The sequence below is a fragment of the Pelmatolapia mariae genome, linkage group LG5, assembly GCF_036321145.2.
Source record: "Pelmatolapia mariae isolate MD_Pm_ZW linkage group LG5, Pm_UMD_F_2, whole genome shotgun sequence".
Classification (NCBI taxonomy): Eukaryota; Metazoa; Chordata; class Actinopteri; order Cichliformes; family Cichlidae; genus Pelmatolapia; species Pelmatolapia mariae.
This window is the reverse complement of record NC_086231.1, coordinates 24,419,769-24,435,497: the sequence shown is the minus strand read 5'-3', so window position 1 is coordinate 24,435,497 and position 15,729 is coordinate 24,419,769. Positions and strand designations below refer to the sequence as shown.

The 15,729-nt window shown below is 47.0% G+C and overlaps 1 non-coding gene across 1 annotated transcript; it reads left to right on the top strand.

Annotated features, from left to right (window-relative positions):
• Positions 1-7,053: 7,053 nt before the first annotated feature.
• trnaf-gaa (transfer RNA phenylalanine (anticodon GAA)) lies at positions 7,054-7,126 on the top strand. The gene has a single exon. It is a non-coding gene; the product is annotated as a tRNA-Phe (tRNA).
• The last annotated feature ends 8,603 nt before the right edge of the window (positions 7,127-15,729 follow it).

Below are 15,729 nucleotides of genomic sequence, written 5' to 3'. Positions count from 1 at the left end.
CAAGCTCAGTTGTTCTTGATAGTTCTGTGACCTCATTGTCATCTGTAGCAAAGTCCATAGACTGCAGGCGGGATGACGATGTGGGATTTGTCGATCTCAGGGACAGAGGCCTCTTTCAGATAATCCCAGCGTACAAGCTCTGTAATGAATCTTTCCCTGCCCCTCGGTCCAACTCACCGCCAGTTGGTTCTCAGCTCAGCTCCTTTGCGAAACCCGGTGTCCAAGACATGCCAATCTCACCAATTACCAAATCCGCCTTGGGTTGCTCGACACGTTACACTTTCACTTTTTTTCTATCTTACTTTGGGTGGGACAACATTTAAGAGAGCAAAGTTCATCACAGTTCACTTTTTAATCCAAAGCTTAAAAGTTCACTTCACATTGATTCACTGTCTCAGAAGGTCAGCTGTAGTGCAGTGTGGCCAGCTGTAGACCTGACTGGTCATTACAATGCAATTTTTGAGCACTTTCCATTACAAAATGTGCCGAAATAACTCAGCTGGGAGAGCGTTAGACTGAAGATCTAAAGGACCCTAGTTCGATCCTGGGTTTCGGCAAAGCTATTTTGGTCACCATCTAGGGCTCGGTAGGTTTGTTGGTAGGACTTCATTATACGGCCTACAACTACGTGGATCATTCCCATCAAATGAGAAAACAAACACAGATGGTGCAGCTTGCAAACGTCCATCAAGTGGAGGTGGAATTTGAAGAAGGTCCTCCTCCAGAAGTTCCCAAGCCTCACCCATTATACCATTGACTTACCTAGGGCTTGGTAGGTTGGGTGATCACGCGTCATAATACAGCCTAGCCATGTTTCCCCTAGAATGAAATCCTTCCCTTGGCTCTTGTCTGAAATGACGATTTAAAAATATCTAACTGCAAATCCTCACCAGTACCTACAGTAAAATGAGAGGATAAGAGATCACGTTTTTACAGAAAAGAAAGACAATATGTGGCCCAGAGGACAAACATGTGACTCTTGTTGCCTGGGTAGCTCAGATGGAAGAGCATCAGACTTTTAATCTGAGGGTCCAGGGTTCAAGTCCCTGTCCAGGTGTCTCCTTTGGATCCTTGCCCTTCCATGGCTTTACCTAACAAGCTCAGTTCTTCTTGATAGTTCTGTGACCTCATTGTCATCTGTAGCAAAATCCATAGACTGCAGGCGGGATGACGATGTGGGATTTGTCGATCTCAGGGACAGAGGCCTCTTTCAGATAATCCCAGCGTACAAGCTCTGTAAAGAATCTTTCCCTGCCCCTCGGTCCAACTCACCGCCAGTTGGTTCTCAGCTCAGCTCCGTTGCGAAACCCGGTGTCCAAGACATGCCAATCTCACCAATTACCAAATCCGCCTTGGGTTACTCGACACGTTACACTTTCACTTTTTTTCTATCTTACTTTGGGTGGGACAACATTTAAGAGAGCAAAGTTCATCACAGTTCACTTTTAATCCAAAGCTTAAAAGTTCACTTCACATTGATCCACTGTCTCAGAAGGTCAGCTGTAGTGCAGTGTGGCCAGCTGTAGACCTGACTGGTCATTAGAATGCAATTTCTGGAGACTTTCCATTCCAAAATGTGCCGAAATAGCTCAGCTGGGAGAGCGTTAGACTGAAGATCTAAAGGACCCTAGTTCGATCCTGGGTTTCGGCAAAGCTATTTTGGTCACCATCTAGGGCTCGGTAGGTTTGTTGGTAGGACTTCATTATACGGCCTACAACTACGTGGATCATTCCCATCAAATGAGAAAACAAACACAGATGGTGCAGCTTGCAAACGTCCATCAAGTGGAGGTGGAATTTGAAGAAGGTCCTCCTCCAGAAGTTCCCAAGCCTCACCCATTATACCATTGACTTACCTAGGGCTTGGTAGGTTGGGTGATCACACGTCATAATACAGCCTAGCCATGTTTCCCCTAGAATGAAATCCTTCCCTTGGCTCTTGTCTGAAATGACGATTTAATAATATCTAACTGCAAATCCTCACCAGTACCTACAGTAAAATGAGAGGATAAGAGATCACGTTTTTACAGAAAAGAAAGACAATATGTGGCCCAGAGGACAAACACGTGACTCTTGTTGCCTGGGTAGCTCAGATGGAAGAGCATCAGACTTTTAATCTGAGGGTCCAGGGTTCAAGTCCCTGTCCAGGTGTCTCCTTTGGATCCTTGCCCTTCCATGGCTTTACCTAACAAGCTCAGTTGTTCTTCATAGTTCTGTGACCTCATTGTCATCTGTAGCAAAGTCCATAGACTGCAGGCGGGGTGACGATGTGGGATTTGTCGATCTCAGGGACAGAGGCCTCTTTCAGATAATCCCAGCATACAAGCTCTGTAAAGAATCTTTCCCTGCCCCTCGGTCCAACTCACCGCCAGTTGGTTCTCAGCTCAGCTCCTTTGCGAAACCCGGTGTCCAAGACATGCCAATCTCACCAATTACCAAATCCGCCTTGGGTTGCTCGACACGTTACACTTTCACTTTTTTTCTATCTTACTTTGGGTGGGACAACATTTAAGAGAGCAAAGTTCATCACAGTTCACTTTTTAATCCAAAGCTTAAAAGTTCACTTCACATTGATTCACTGTCTCAGAAGGTCAGCTGTAGTGCAGTGTGGCCAGCTGTAGACCTGAATGGTCATTACAATGCAAATTTTGAGCACTTTCTGTTGCAAAATGTGCCGAAATAGCTCAGCTGGGAGAGCGTTAGACTGAAGATCTAAAGGACCCTAGTTCGATCCTGGGTTTCGGCAAAGCTATTTTGGTCACCATCTAGGGCTCGGTAGGTTTGTTGGTAGGACTTCATTATACCGCCTACAACTACGTGCATCATTCCCATCAAATGAGAAAAGAAACACAGATGGTGCAGCTTGCAAACGTCCATCAAGTGGAGGTGGAATTTGAAGAAGGTCCTCCTCCAAAAGCTCCCAAGCCTCACCCATTATACCATTGACTTACCTAGGGCTTGGTAGGTTGGGTGATCACACGTCATAATACAGCCTAGCCATGTTTCCCCTAGAATGAAATCCTTCCCTTGGCTCTTGTCTGAAATGACGATTTAATAATATCTAACTGCAAATCCTCACCAGTACCTACAGTAAAATGAGAGTATAAGAGATCACGTTTTTACAGAAAAGAAAGACAATATGTGGCCCAGAGGACAAACACGTGACTCTTGTTACCTGGGTAGCTCAGATGGAAGAGCATCAGACTTTTAATCTGAGGGTCCAGGGTTCAAGTCCCTGTCCAGGTGTCTCCTTTGGATCCTTGCCCTTCCATGGCTTTACCTAACAAGCTCAGTTGTTCTTGATAGTTCTGTGACCTCATTGTCATCTGTAGCAAAGTCCATAGACTGCAGGCGGGATGACGATGTGGGATTTGTCGATCTCAGGGACAGAGGCCTCTTTCAGATAATCCCAGCGTACAAGCTCTGTAATGAATCTTTCCCTGCCCCTCGGTCCAACTCACCGCCAGTTGGTTCTCAGCTCAGCTCCTTTGCGAAACCCGGTGTCCAAGACATGCCAATCTCACCAATTACCAAATCCGCCTTGGGTTGCTCGACACGTTACACTTTCACTTTTTTTCTATCTTACTTTGGGTGGGACAACATTTAAGAGAGCAAAGTTCATCACAGTTCACTTTTTAATCCAAAGCTTAAAAGTTCACTTCACATTGATTCACTGTCTCAGAAGGTCAGCTGTAGTGCAGTGTGGCCAGCTGTAGACCTGACTGGTCATTACAATGCAATTTTTGAGCACTTTCCATTACAAAATGTGCCGAAATAACTCAGCTGGGAGAGCGTTAGACTGAAGATCTAAAGGACCCTAGTTCGATCCTGGGTTTCGGCAAAGCTATTTTGGTCACCATCTAGGGCTCGGTAGGTTTGTTGGTAGGACTTCATTATACGGCCTACAACTACGTGGATCATTCCCATCAAATGAGAAAACAAACACAGATGGTGCAGCTTGCAAACGTCCATCAAGTGGAGGTGGAATTTGAAGAAGGTCCTCCTCCAGAAGTTCCCAAGCCTCACCCATTATACCATTGACTTACCTAGGGCTTGGTAGGTTGGGTGATCACGCGTCATAATACAGCCTAGCCATGTTTCCCCTAGAATGAAATCCTTCCCTTGGCTCTTGTCTGAAATGACGATTTAATAATATCTAACTGCAAATCCTCACCAGTACCTACAGTAAAATGAGAGGATAAGAGATCACGTTTTTACAGAAAAGAAAGACAATATGTGGCCCAGAGGACAAACACGTGACTCTTGTTGCCTGGGTAGCTCAGATGGAAGAGCATCAGACTTTTAATCTGAGGGTCCAGGGTTCAAGTCCCTGTCCAGGTGTCTCCTTTGGATCCTTGCCCTTCCATGGCTTTACCTAACAAGCTCAGTTCTTCTTGATAGTTCTGTGACCTCATTGTCATCTGTAGCAAAATCCATAGACTGCAGGCGGGATGACTATGTGGGATTTGTCGATCTCAGGCACAGAGGCCTCTTTCAGATAATCCCAGCGTACAAGCTCTGTAAAGAATCTTTCCCTGCCCCTCGGTCCAACTCACCGCCAGTTGGTTCTCAGCTCAGCTCCTTTGCGAAACCCGGTGTCCAAGACATGCCAATCTCACCAATTACCAAATCCGCCTTGGGTTGCTCGACACGTTACACTTTCACTTTTTTTCTATCTTACTTTGGGTGGGACAACATTTAAGAGAGCAAAGTTCATCACAGTTCACTTTTTAATCCAAAGCTTAAAAGTTCACTTCACATTGATTCACTGTCTCAGAAGGTCAGCTGTAGTGCAGTGTGGCCAGCTGGAGACCTGAATGGTCATTACAATGCAAATTTTGAGCACTTTCCGTTGCAAAATGTGCCGAAATAGCTCAGCTGGGAGAGCGTTAGACTGAAGATCTAAAGGACCCTAGTTCGATCCTGGGTTTCGGCAAAGCTATTTTGGTCACCATCTAGGGCTCGGTAGGTTTGTTGGTAGGACTTCATTATACGGCCTACAACTACGTGGATCATTCCCATCAAATGAGAAAACAAACACAGATGGTGCAGCTTGCAAACGTCCATCAAGTGGAGGTGGAATTTGAAGAAGGTCCTCCTCCAGAAGCTCCCAGGCCTCACCCATTATACCATTGACTTACCTAGGGCTTGGTAGGTTGGGTGATCACACGTCATAATACAGCCTAGCCATGTTTCCCCTAGAATGAAATCCTTCCCTTGGCTCTTGTCTGAAATGACGATTTAATAATATCTAACTGCAAATCCTCACCAGTACCTACAGTAAAATGAGAGGATAAGAGATCACGTTTTTACAGAAAAGAAAGACAATATGTGGCCCAGAGGACAAACACGTGACTCTTGTTGCCTGGGTAGCTCAGATGGAAGAGCATCAGACTTTTAATCTGAGGGTCCAGGGTTCAAGTCCCTGTCCAGGTGTCTCCTTTGGATCCTTGCCCTTCCATGGCTTTACCTAACAAGCTCAGTTGTTCTTGATAGTTCTGTGACCTCATTGTCATCTGTAGCAAAATCCATAGACTGCAGGCGGGATGACGATGTGGGATTTGTCGATCTCAGGGACAGAGGCCTCTTTCAGATAATCCCAGCGTACAAGCTCTGTAAAGAATCTTTCCCTGCCCCTCGGTCCAACTCACCGCCAGTTGGTTCTCAGCTCAGCTCCTTTGCGAAACCCGGTGTCCAAGACATGCCAATCTCACCAATTACCAAATCCGCCTTGGGTTGCTCGACACGTTACACTTTCACTTTTTTTCTATCTTACTTTGGGTGGGACAACATTTAAGAGAGCAAAGTTCATCACAGTTCACTTTTTAATCCAAAGCTTAAAAGTTCACTTCACATTGATTCACTGTCTCAGAAGGTCAGCTGTAGTGCAGTGTGGCCAGCTGCAGACCTGGCTGGTCATTACAATGCAATTTTTGAGCACTTTCCGTTGCAAAATGTGCCGAAATAGCTCAGCTGGGAGAGCGTTAGACTGAAGATCTAAAGGACCCTAGTTCGATCCTGGGTTTCGGCAAAGCTATTTTGGTCACCATCTAGGGCTCGGTAGGTTTGTTGGTAGGACTTCATTATACGGCCTACAACTACGTGCATCATTCCCATCAAATGAGAAAAGAAACACAGATGGTGCAGCTTGCAAACGTCCATCAAGTGGAGGTGGAATTTGAAGAAGGTCCTCCTCCAGAAGCTCCCAGGCCTCACCCATTATACCATTGACTTACCTAGGGCTTGGTAGGTTGGGTGATCACACGTCATAATACAGCCTAGCCATGTTTCCCCTAGAATGAAATCCTTCCCTTGGCTCTTGTCTGAAATGACGATTTAATAATATCTAACTGCAAATCCTCACCAGTACCTACAGTAAAATGAGAGGATAAGAGATCACGTTTTTACAGAAAAGAAAGACAATATGTGGCCCAGAGGATAAACACGTGACTCTTGTTGCCTGGGTAGCTCAGATGGAAGAGCATCAGACTTTTAATCTGAGGGTCCAGGGTTCAAGTCCCTGTCCAGGTGTCTCCTTTGGATCCTTGCCCTTCCATGGCTTTACCTAACAAGCTCAGTTGTTCTTGATAGTTCTGTGACCTCATTGTCATCTGTAGCAAAGTCCATAGACTGCAGGCGGGGTGACGATGTGGGATTTGTCGATCTCAGGGACAGAGGCCTCTTTCAGATAATCCCAGCGTACAAGCTCTGTAAAGAATCTTTCCCTGCCCCTCGGTCCAACTCACCGCCAGTTGGTTCTCAGCTCAGCTCCTTTGCGAAACCCGGTGTCCAAGACATGCCAATCTCACCAATTACCAAATCCGCCTTGGGTTGCTCGACACGTTACACTTTCACTTTTTTTCTATCTTACTTTGGGTGGGACAACATTTAAGAGAGCAAAGTTCATCACAGTTCACTTTTTAATCCAAAGCTTAAAAGTTCCCTTCACATTGATTCACTGTCTCAGAAGGTCAGCTGTAGTGCAGTGTGGCCAGCTGCAGACCTGGCTGGTCATTACAATGCAATTTTTGAGCACTTTCCGTTGCAAAATGTGCCGAAATAGCTCAGCTGGGAGAGCGTTAGACTGAAGATCTAAAGGACCCTAGTTCGATTCTGGGTTTCGGCAAAGCTATTTTGGTCACCATCTAGGGCTCGGTAGGTTTGTTGGTAGGACTTCATTATACGGCCTACAACTACGTGGATCATTCCCATCAAATGAGAAAACAAACACAGATGGTGCAGCTTGCAAACGTCCATCAAGTGGAGGTGGAATTTGAAGAAGGTCCTCCTCCAGAAGCTCCCAGGCCTCACCCATTATGCCATTGACTTACCTAGGGCTTGGTAGGTTGGGTGATCACGCGTCATAATACAGCCTAGCCATGTTTCCCCTAGAATGAAATCCTTCCCTTGGCTCTTGTCTGAAATGACGATTTAATAATATCTAACTGCAAATCCTCACCAGTACCTACAGTAAAATGAGAGGATAAGAGATCACGTTTTTACAGAAAAGAAAGACAATATGTGGCCCAGAGGACAAACACGTGACTCTTGTTGCCTGGGTAGCTCAGATGGAAGAGCATCAGACTTTTAATCTGAGGGTCCAGGGTTCAAGTCCCTGTCCAGGTGTCTCCTTTGGATCCTTGCCCTTCCATGGCTTTACCTAACAAGCTCAGTTGTTCTTGATAGTTCTGTGACCTCATTGTCATCTGTAGCAAAGTCCATAGACTGCAGGCGGGATGACGATGTGGGATTTGTCGATCTCAGGGACAGAGGCCTCTTTCAGATAATCCCAGCGTACAAGCTCTGTAAAGAATCTTTCCCTGCCCCTCGGTCCAACTCACCGCCAGTTGGTTCTCAGCTCAGCTCCTTTGCGAAACCCGGTGTCCAAGACATGCCAATCTCACCAATTACCAAATCCGCCTTGGGTTGCTCGACACGTTACACTTTCACTTTTTTTCTATCTATCTATCTTGTAGTACCAAGATGGCGCCGAGTATGGCAGCCTCGTCGCGAGCTCCCCCAAGCAACAGCTGTTTTTTGTGTTTAATTTTACTTTTTCTTTATTTTTTCACGAGTAGCACATGTCTCCTTGTGTACGACCGACAAACCTTACTGGACATAAAAGATGGACTTTCTCATCACTTTCCGGAGTTCAAGTTTTGCAACACGGACCCTCCGTTTGCAGACCCCCCATTCATCTCACCTGAGACGCCTTTGTTCTGGGCCCGTGGAGGCCGCAAACGCCGACGCAGAGGGAGAAGATCTGGCGTTCTGGTTCGACTGAGACGGCGCACTAACAGACCACCGTTACCCAGTTTATTACTGGCTAATGTGCAGTCTCTGGAGAACAAGCTGTGCGAGCTTCGGGCACGGATCTCATTCCAGCGAGAGATGCGGGACTGCTGCGTGATCTGCCTCACAGAAACCTGGCTATCGGACAAGGTACCGGACTCCGCAATACAACTACCGGGGTTCTCTGTGCACCGCGCGGACAGGTCACAGGAGCTTACTGGGAAAAGCAGAGGCGGTGGTGTATGTTTCATGATCAACAACAGCTGGTGTGATTATGCGAACGTGCACCCGGTCAAATCTTTCTGCTCACCGGACCTGGAGTACCTGATGATTAAGTGCCGGCCATTCTGGCTACCGAGGGAATTCACAGCAGTGATTATTACGGCTGTTTACATTCCCCCACAAGCCGACACTGACCGAGCACTCAGGGAACTGTACAGCGCGATCAGCAGTGAGGAAACCGCACACCCAGAGGCGGCGTTTATCACGACCGGGGACTTTAATAAGGGTAACCTGAAGAAAGTCTCACAAAAACTCCACCAACACATCCATTTCAGCACTCGTGGAGACCGGCTTCTTGACCACTGCTACACCTCTTTCCGGGATGCATACAAAGCCCTCCCCCGCGCCCCATTCGGCCAATCAGATCACCGCTCCATCCTGCTCCTGCCCGCCTACAGGCAGAAGCTGAAACAGGAAGCTCCAACCCTGAGGGCGGTGCACCGGTGGTCGGACCAATCGGAGTCTACGCTGCGGGACTGTTTTGATCACGCGGACTGGGAAATGTTTCACGTGGCTGCTAAAGACATTGATGAGTACACAGACTCAGTCTGCGGATTCATCAGAAAATGCGTGGAAGATGTCGTCCCATCCAGAACAGTTAAATCCTTCCCAAATCAAAAACCCTGGATTAACAGAGATGTTCGCACAGCACTGGCGGCACGGAGCACCGCTTTTGCCTCCGCGAACACATCGGACTACAAACACGCACATCACCAACTCCGGAAGACGATCAAAGCAGCCAAACGTGAGTACAGGGACAAGGTGGAGCAACAGTTTGACAACCCTCGGAGTATGTGGCAGGGACTAAACACGATCACAGACTTTAGAGGGAAAACCAGCACACCGCAGACCACGGCCTCTCTGTGTGAGGATCTAAACGTATTCTACGCTAGATTCGACACAGCGAACACCACGAGACCGGACAGTGTGCGCACCGCGGATGACGTCAGTGCGCACACTGTGTCTGAGGAGGATGTGCGGAAGTGCTTCAGGAGGGTGAACGCACGCAAAGCTACTGGTCCGGACGGGATTCCCGGCCGCGTCCTCAAGTCATGCGCGGCTCAGCTGGCTGGAGTGTTTACACACATCTTCAACCTTTCCCTCTCTCTGTCTGTAGTCCCAGCCTGCTTCAAAATGGCCACCATCGTCCCTGTACCCAAATCCTCCACCATCTCCTCATTGAATGACTGGCGACCCGTAGCCCTGACCCCCATCGTGAGCAAATGCTTCGAGAAGCTGGTCAGGGACTTCGTTTGCTCTGCACTACCCGACTCACTGGACCCTCTACAGTTCGCATACCGCCACAACAGGTCCACTGATGATGCCATAGCCCTGACACTCCATGCTGCCCTGTCACACCTGGAGAAGAGAGACACGTATGTGAGAATGCTGTTTGTAGATTACAGCTCAGCATTCAACACCATCGTTCCCTCGAAGCTGGACAGGAAACTGCAGGATCTAGGACTGAGCAGCTCCCTCTGCAGCTGGATCCTTAACTTCCTGTCTGACAGACGCCAAGTGGTCAGACTGGGCAGCACCACCTCATCCCCCATCACACTGAACACTGGTGCTCCACAGGGGTGTGTACTGAGCCCTCTCCTGTACTCACTCTACACCTACGACTGCACGGCCACTAGAAACTCCAACATCATTGTGAAGTTTGCGGACGACACTACAGTGGTGGGTCTTATTACCAACGGTGATGAGACGGCCTACAGGGAGGAGGTCAGCGCCCTGACCCACTGGTGTCAAGACAACCATCTCACCCTCAACGTCGCAAAGACAAAGGAGTTGATAGTGGACTTCCGGAGGTGCAGAGGAGTACACACCCCCATCACCATCAACGGCGCTGCTGTGGAGAGAGTGAGCAGCTTCCGCTTCCTTGGTGTACATCTGGCTGAGGATCTTACGTGGTCAGTACACATAAACAAAACAGTGAAGAAGGCGCAGCAGCGCCTCTTCTTTCTCAGGAGACTGAAGAGATTCGGCATGAGCCCCCGCATCCTCAGGACCTTCTATCGCTGTGCCATTGAGAGCATCCTCACTGGATGCATCACCACCTGGTACGGCAACAGCACCGCTCACAACCGCAAAGCTCTCCAGAGAGTAGTGCGGTGCTCTGAACGGATAATTGGAGGTGAGCTTCCCTCCCTCCAAGACATCTACAGGAAGCGGTGCCTGAGGAAAGCGGAGAGGATCATCAAGGACTCCAGTCACCCCAGCCATAAACTGTTCAGACTACTTCCATCAGGAAGGAGGTTCTGCAGCATCCGGTCCCGTACCAGCAGACTGAGAGACAGCTTTTTCCATCAGGCCATCAGACTGCTGAACACGTCATAGACACCTCACCCTCACTACTGGAACTTCAACATTATGCACTCCATACTGTATATAAATACCACTGTTTTGCACATACCAACCTCTGTATATTTTATATATCTTATTTTATTGTTTACTTTATTTCATTTGTAAAACATGTATATACATACTATATACACACTCAAACACACACACGTAGAAAAACATATTTAGTACACACATTCAGTAATGTATATACCTTTACATATTGTACATATATTTATTACTTTTTAGATTAGCCATTTTTATATTTTGCTTGTTTTACGTTATTGTATTTTGCACAACTCTGTTGCTTGTGAAGCTCGCACACAAGAATTTCACTCACATGTACTGTACCAGTGTACCTGCACATGTGATGTGACAATAAAAGTGATTTGATTTGATTTTGATTTTATCTTACTTTGGGTGGGACAACATTTAAGAGAGCAAAGTTCATCACAGTTCACTTTTTAATCCAAAGCTTAAAAGTTCACTTCACATTGATTCACTGTCTCAGAAGGTCAGCTGTAGTGCAGTGTGGCCAGCTGTAGACCTGACTGGTCATTACAATGCAATTTTTGAGCACTTTCCATTACAAAATGTGCCGAAATAACTCAGCTGGGAGAGCGTTAGACTGAAGATCTAAAGGACCCTAGTTCGATCCTGGGTTTCGGCAAAGCTATTTTGGTCACCATCTAGGGCTCGGTAGGTTTGTTGGTAGGACTTCATTATACGGCCTACAACTACGTGGATCATTCCCATCAAATGAGAAAACAAACACAGATGGTGCAGCTTGCAAACGTCCATCAAGTGGAGGTGGAATTTGAAGAAGGTCCTCCTCCAGAAGTTCCCAAGCCTCACCCATTATACCATTGACTTACCTAGGGCTTGGTAGGTTGGGTGATCACGCGTCATAATACAGCCTAGCCATGTTTCCCCTAGAATGAAATCCTTCCCTTGGCTCTTGTCTGAAATGACGATTTAATAATATCTAACTGCAAATCCTCACCAGTACCTACAGTAAAATGAGAGGATAAGAGATCACGTTTTTACAGAAAAGAAAGACAATATGTGGCCCAGAGGACAAACACGTGACTCTTGTTGCCTGGGTAGCTCAGATGGAAGAGCATCAGACTTTTAATCTGAGGGTCCAGGGTTCAAGTCCCTGTCCAGGTGTCTCCTTTGGATCCTTGCCCTTCCATGGCTTTACCTAACAAGCTCAGTTGTTCTTGATAGTTCTGTGACCTCATTGTCATCTGTAGCAAAGTCCATAGACTGCAGGCGGGATGACGATGTGGGATTTGTCGATCTCAGGGACAGAGGCCTCTTTCAGATAATCCCAGCGTACAAGCTCTGTAAAGAATCTTTCCCTGCCCCTCGGTCCAACTCACCGCCAGTTGGTTCTCAGCTCAGCTCCTTTGCGAAACCCGGTGTCCAAGACATGCCAATCTCACCAATTACCAAATCCGCCTTGGGTTGCTCGACACGTTACACTTTCACTTTTTTTCTATCTTACTTTGGGTGGGACAACATTTAAGAGAGCAAAGTTCATCACAGTTCACTTTTTAATCCAAAGCTTAAAAGTTCACTTCACATTGATTCACTGTCTCAGAAGGTCAGCTGTAGTGCAGTGTGGCCAGCTGTAGACCTGACTGGTCATTAGAATGCAATTTTTGAGCACTTTCCATTGCAAAACGTGCCGAAATAGCTCAGCTGGGAGAGCGTTAGACTGAAGATCTAAAGGACCCTAGTTCGATCCTGGGTTTCGGCAAAGCTGTTTTGGTCACCATCTAGGGCTCGGTAGGTTTGTTGGTAGGACTTCATTATACGGCCTACAACTACGTGGATCATTCCCATCAAATGAGAAAACAAACACAGATGGTGCAGCTTGCAAACGTCCATCAAGTGGAGGTGGAATTTGAAGAAGGTCCTCCTCCAGAAGATCCCAGGCCTCACCCATTATGCCATTGACTTACCTAGGGCTTGGTAGGTTGGGTGATCACACGTCATAATACAGCCTAGCCATGTTTCCCCTAGAATGAAATCCTTCCCTTGGCTCTTGTCTGAAATGACGATTTAATAATATCTAACTGCAAATCCTCACCAGTACCTACAGTAAAATGAGAGGATAAGAGATCACGTTTTTACAGAAAAGAAAGACAATATGTGGCCCAGAGGACAAACACGTGACTCTTGTTGCCTGGGTAGCTCAGATGGAAGAGCATCAGACTTTTAATCTGAGGGTCCAGGGTTCAAGTCCCTGTCCAGGTGTCTCCTTTGGATCCTTGCCCTTCCATGGCTTTACCTAACAAGCTCAGTTCTTCTTGATAGTTCTGTGACCTCATTGTCATCTGTAGCAAAGTCCATAGACTGCAGGCGGGATGACGATGTGGGATTTGTCGATCTCAGGGACAGAGGCCTCTTTCAGATAATCCCAGCGTACAAGCTCTGTAAAGAATCTTTCCCTGCCCCTCGGTCCAACTCACCGCCAGTTGGTTCTCAGCTCAGCTCCTTTGCGAAACCCGGTGTCCAAGACATGCCAATCTCACCAATTACCAAATCCGCCTTGGGTTGCTCGACACGTTACACTTTCACTTTTTTTCTATCTTACTTTGGGTGGGACAACATTTAAGAGAGCAAAGTTCATCACAGTTCACTTTTTAATCCAAAGCTTAAAAGTTCACTTCACATTGATTCACTGTCTCAGAAGGTCAGCTGTAGTGCAGTGTGGCCAGCTGTAGACCTGACTGGTCATTACAATGCAATTTTTGAGCACTTTCCATTGCAAAACGTGCCGAAATAGCTCAGCTGGGAGAGCGTTAGACTGAAGATCTAAAGGACCCTAGTTCGATCCTGGGTTTCGGCAAAGCTATTTTGGTCACCATCTAGGGCTCGGTAGGTTTGTTGGTAGGACTTCATTATACGGCCTACAACTACGTGGATCATTCCCATCAAATGAGAAAACAAACACAGATGGTGCAGCTTGCAAACGTCCATCAAGTGGAGGTGGAATTTGAAGAAGGTCCTCCTCCAGAAGCTCCCAGGCCTCACCCATTATGCCATTGACTTACCTAGGGCTTGGTAGGTTGGGTGATCACACGTCATAATACAGCCTAGCCATGTTTCCCCTAGAATGAAATCCTTCCCTTGGCTCTTGTCTGAAATGACGATTTAATAATATCTAACTGCAAATCCTCACCAGTACCTACAGTAAAATGAGAGGATAAGAGATCACGTTTTTACAGAAAAGAAAGACAATATGTGGCCCAGAGGACAAACACGTGACTCTTGTTGCCTGGGTAGCTCAGATGGAAGAGCATCAGACTTTTAATCTGAGGGTCCAGGGTTCAAGTCCCTGTCCAGGTGTCTCCTTTGGATCCTTGCCCTTCCATGGCTTTACCTAACAAGCTCAGTTCTTCTTGATAGTTCTGTGACCTCATTGTCATCTGTAGCAAAGTCCATAGACTGCAGGCGGGATGACGATGTGGGATTTGTCGATCTCAGGGACAGAGGCCTCTTTCAGATAATCCCAGCGTACAAGCTCTGTAAAGAATCTTTCCCTGCCCCTCGGTCCAACTCACCGCCAGTTGGTTCTCAGCTCAGCTCCTTTGCGAAACCCGGTGTCCAAGACATGCCAATCTCACCAATTACCAAATCCGCCTTGGGTTCCTCGACACGTTACACTTTCACTTTTTTTCTATCTTACTTTGGGTGGGACAACATTTAAGAGAGCAAAGTTCATCACAGTTCACTTTTTAATCCAAAGCTTAAAAGTTCACTTCACATTGATTCACTGTCTCAGAAGGTCAGCTGTAGTGCAGTGTGGCCAGCTGTAGACCTGGCTGGTCATTACAATGCAATTTTTGAGCACTTTCCGTTGCAAAATGTGCCGAAATAGCTCAGCTGGGAGAGCGTTAGACTGAAGATCTAAAGGACCCTAGTTCGATCCTGGGTTTCGGCAAAGCTATTTTGGTCACCATCTAGGGCTCGGTAGGTTTGTTGGTAGGACTTCATTATACGGCTTACAACTACGTGGATCATTCCCATCAAATGAGAAAACAAACACAGATGGTGCAGCTTGCAAACGTCCATCAAGTGGAGGTGGAATTTGAAGAAGGTCCTCCTCCAGAAGCTCCCAGGCCTCACCCATTATGCCATTGACTTACCTAGGGCTTGGTAGGTTGGGTGATCACACGTCATAATACAGCCTAGCCATGTTTCCCCTAGAATGAAATCCTTCCCTTGGCTCTTGTCTGAAATGACGATTTAATAATATCTAACTGCAAATCCTCACCAGTACCTACAGTAAAATGAGAGGATAAGAGATCACGTTTTTACAGAAAAGAAAGACAATATGTGGCCCAGAGGACAAACAGGTGACTCTTGTTGCCTGGGTAGCTCAGATGGAAGAGCATCAGACTTTTAATCTGAGGGTCCAGGGTTCAAGTCCCTGTCCAGGTGTCTCCTTTAGATCCTTGCCCTTCCATGGCTTTACCTAACAAGCTCAGTTGTTCTTGATAGTTCTGTGACCTCATTGTCATCTGTAGCAAAGTCCATAGACTGCAGCCGGGGTGACGATGTGGGATTTGTCGATCTCAGGGACAGAGGCCTCTTTCAGATAATCCCAGCGTACAAGCTCTGTAAAGAATCTTTCCCTGCCCCTCGGTCCAACTCACCGCCAGTTGGTTCTCAGCTCAGCTCCTTTGCGAAACCCGGTGTCCAAGACATGCCAATCTCACCAATTACCAAATCCGCCTTGGGTTGCTCGACACGTTACACTTTCACTTTTTTTCTATCTTACTTTGGGTGGGACAACAT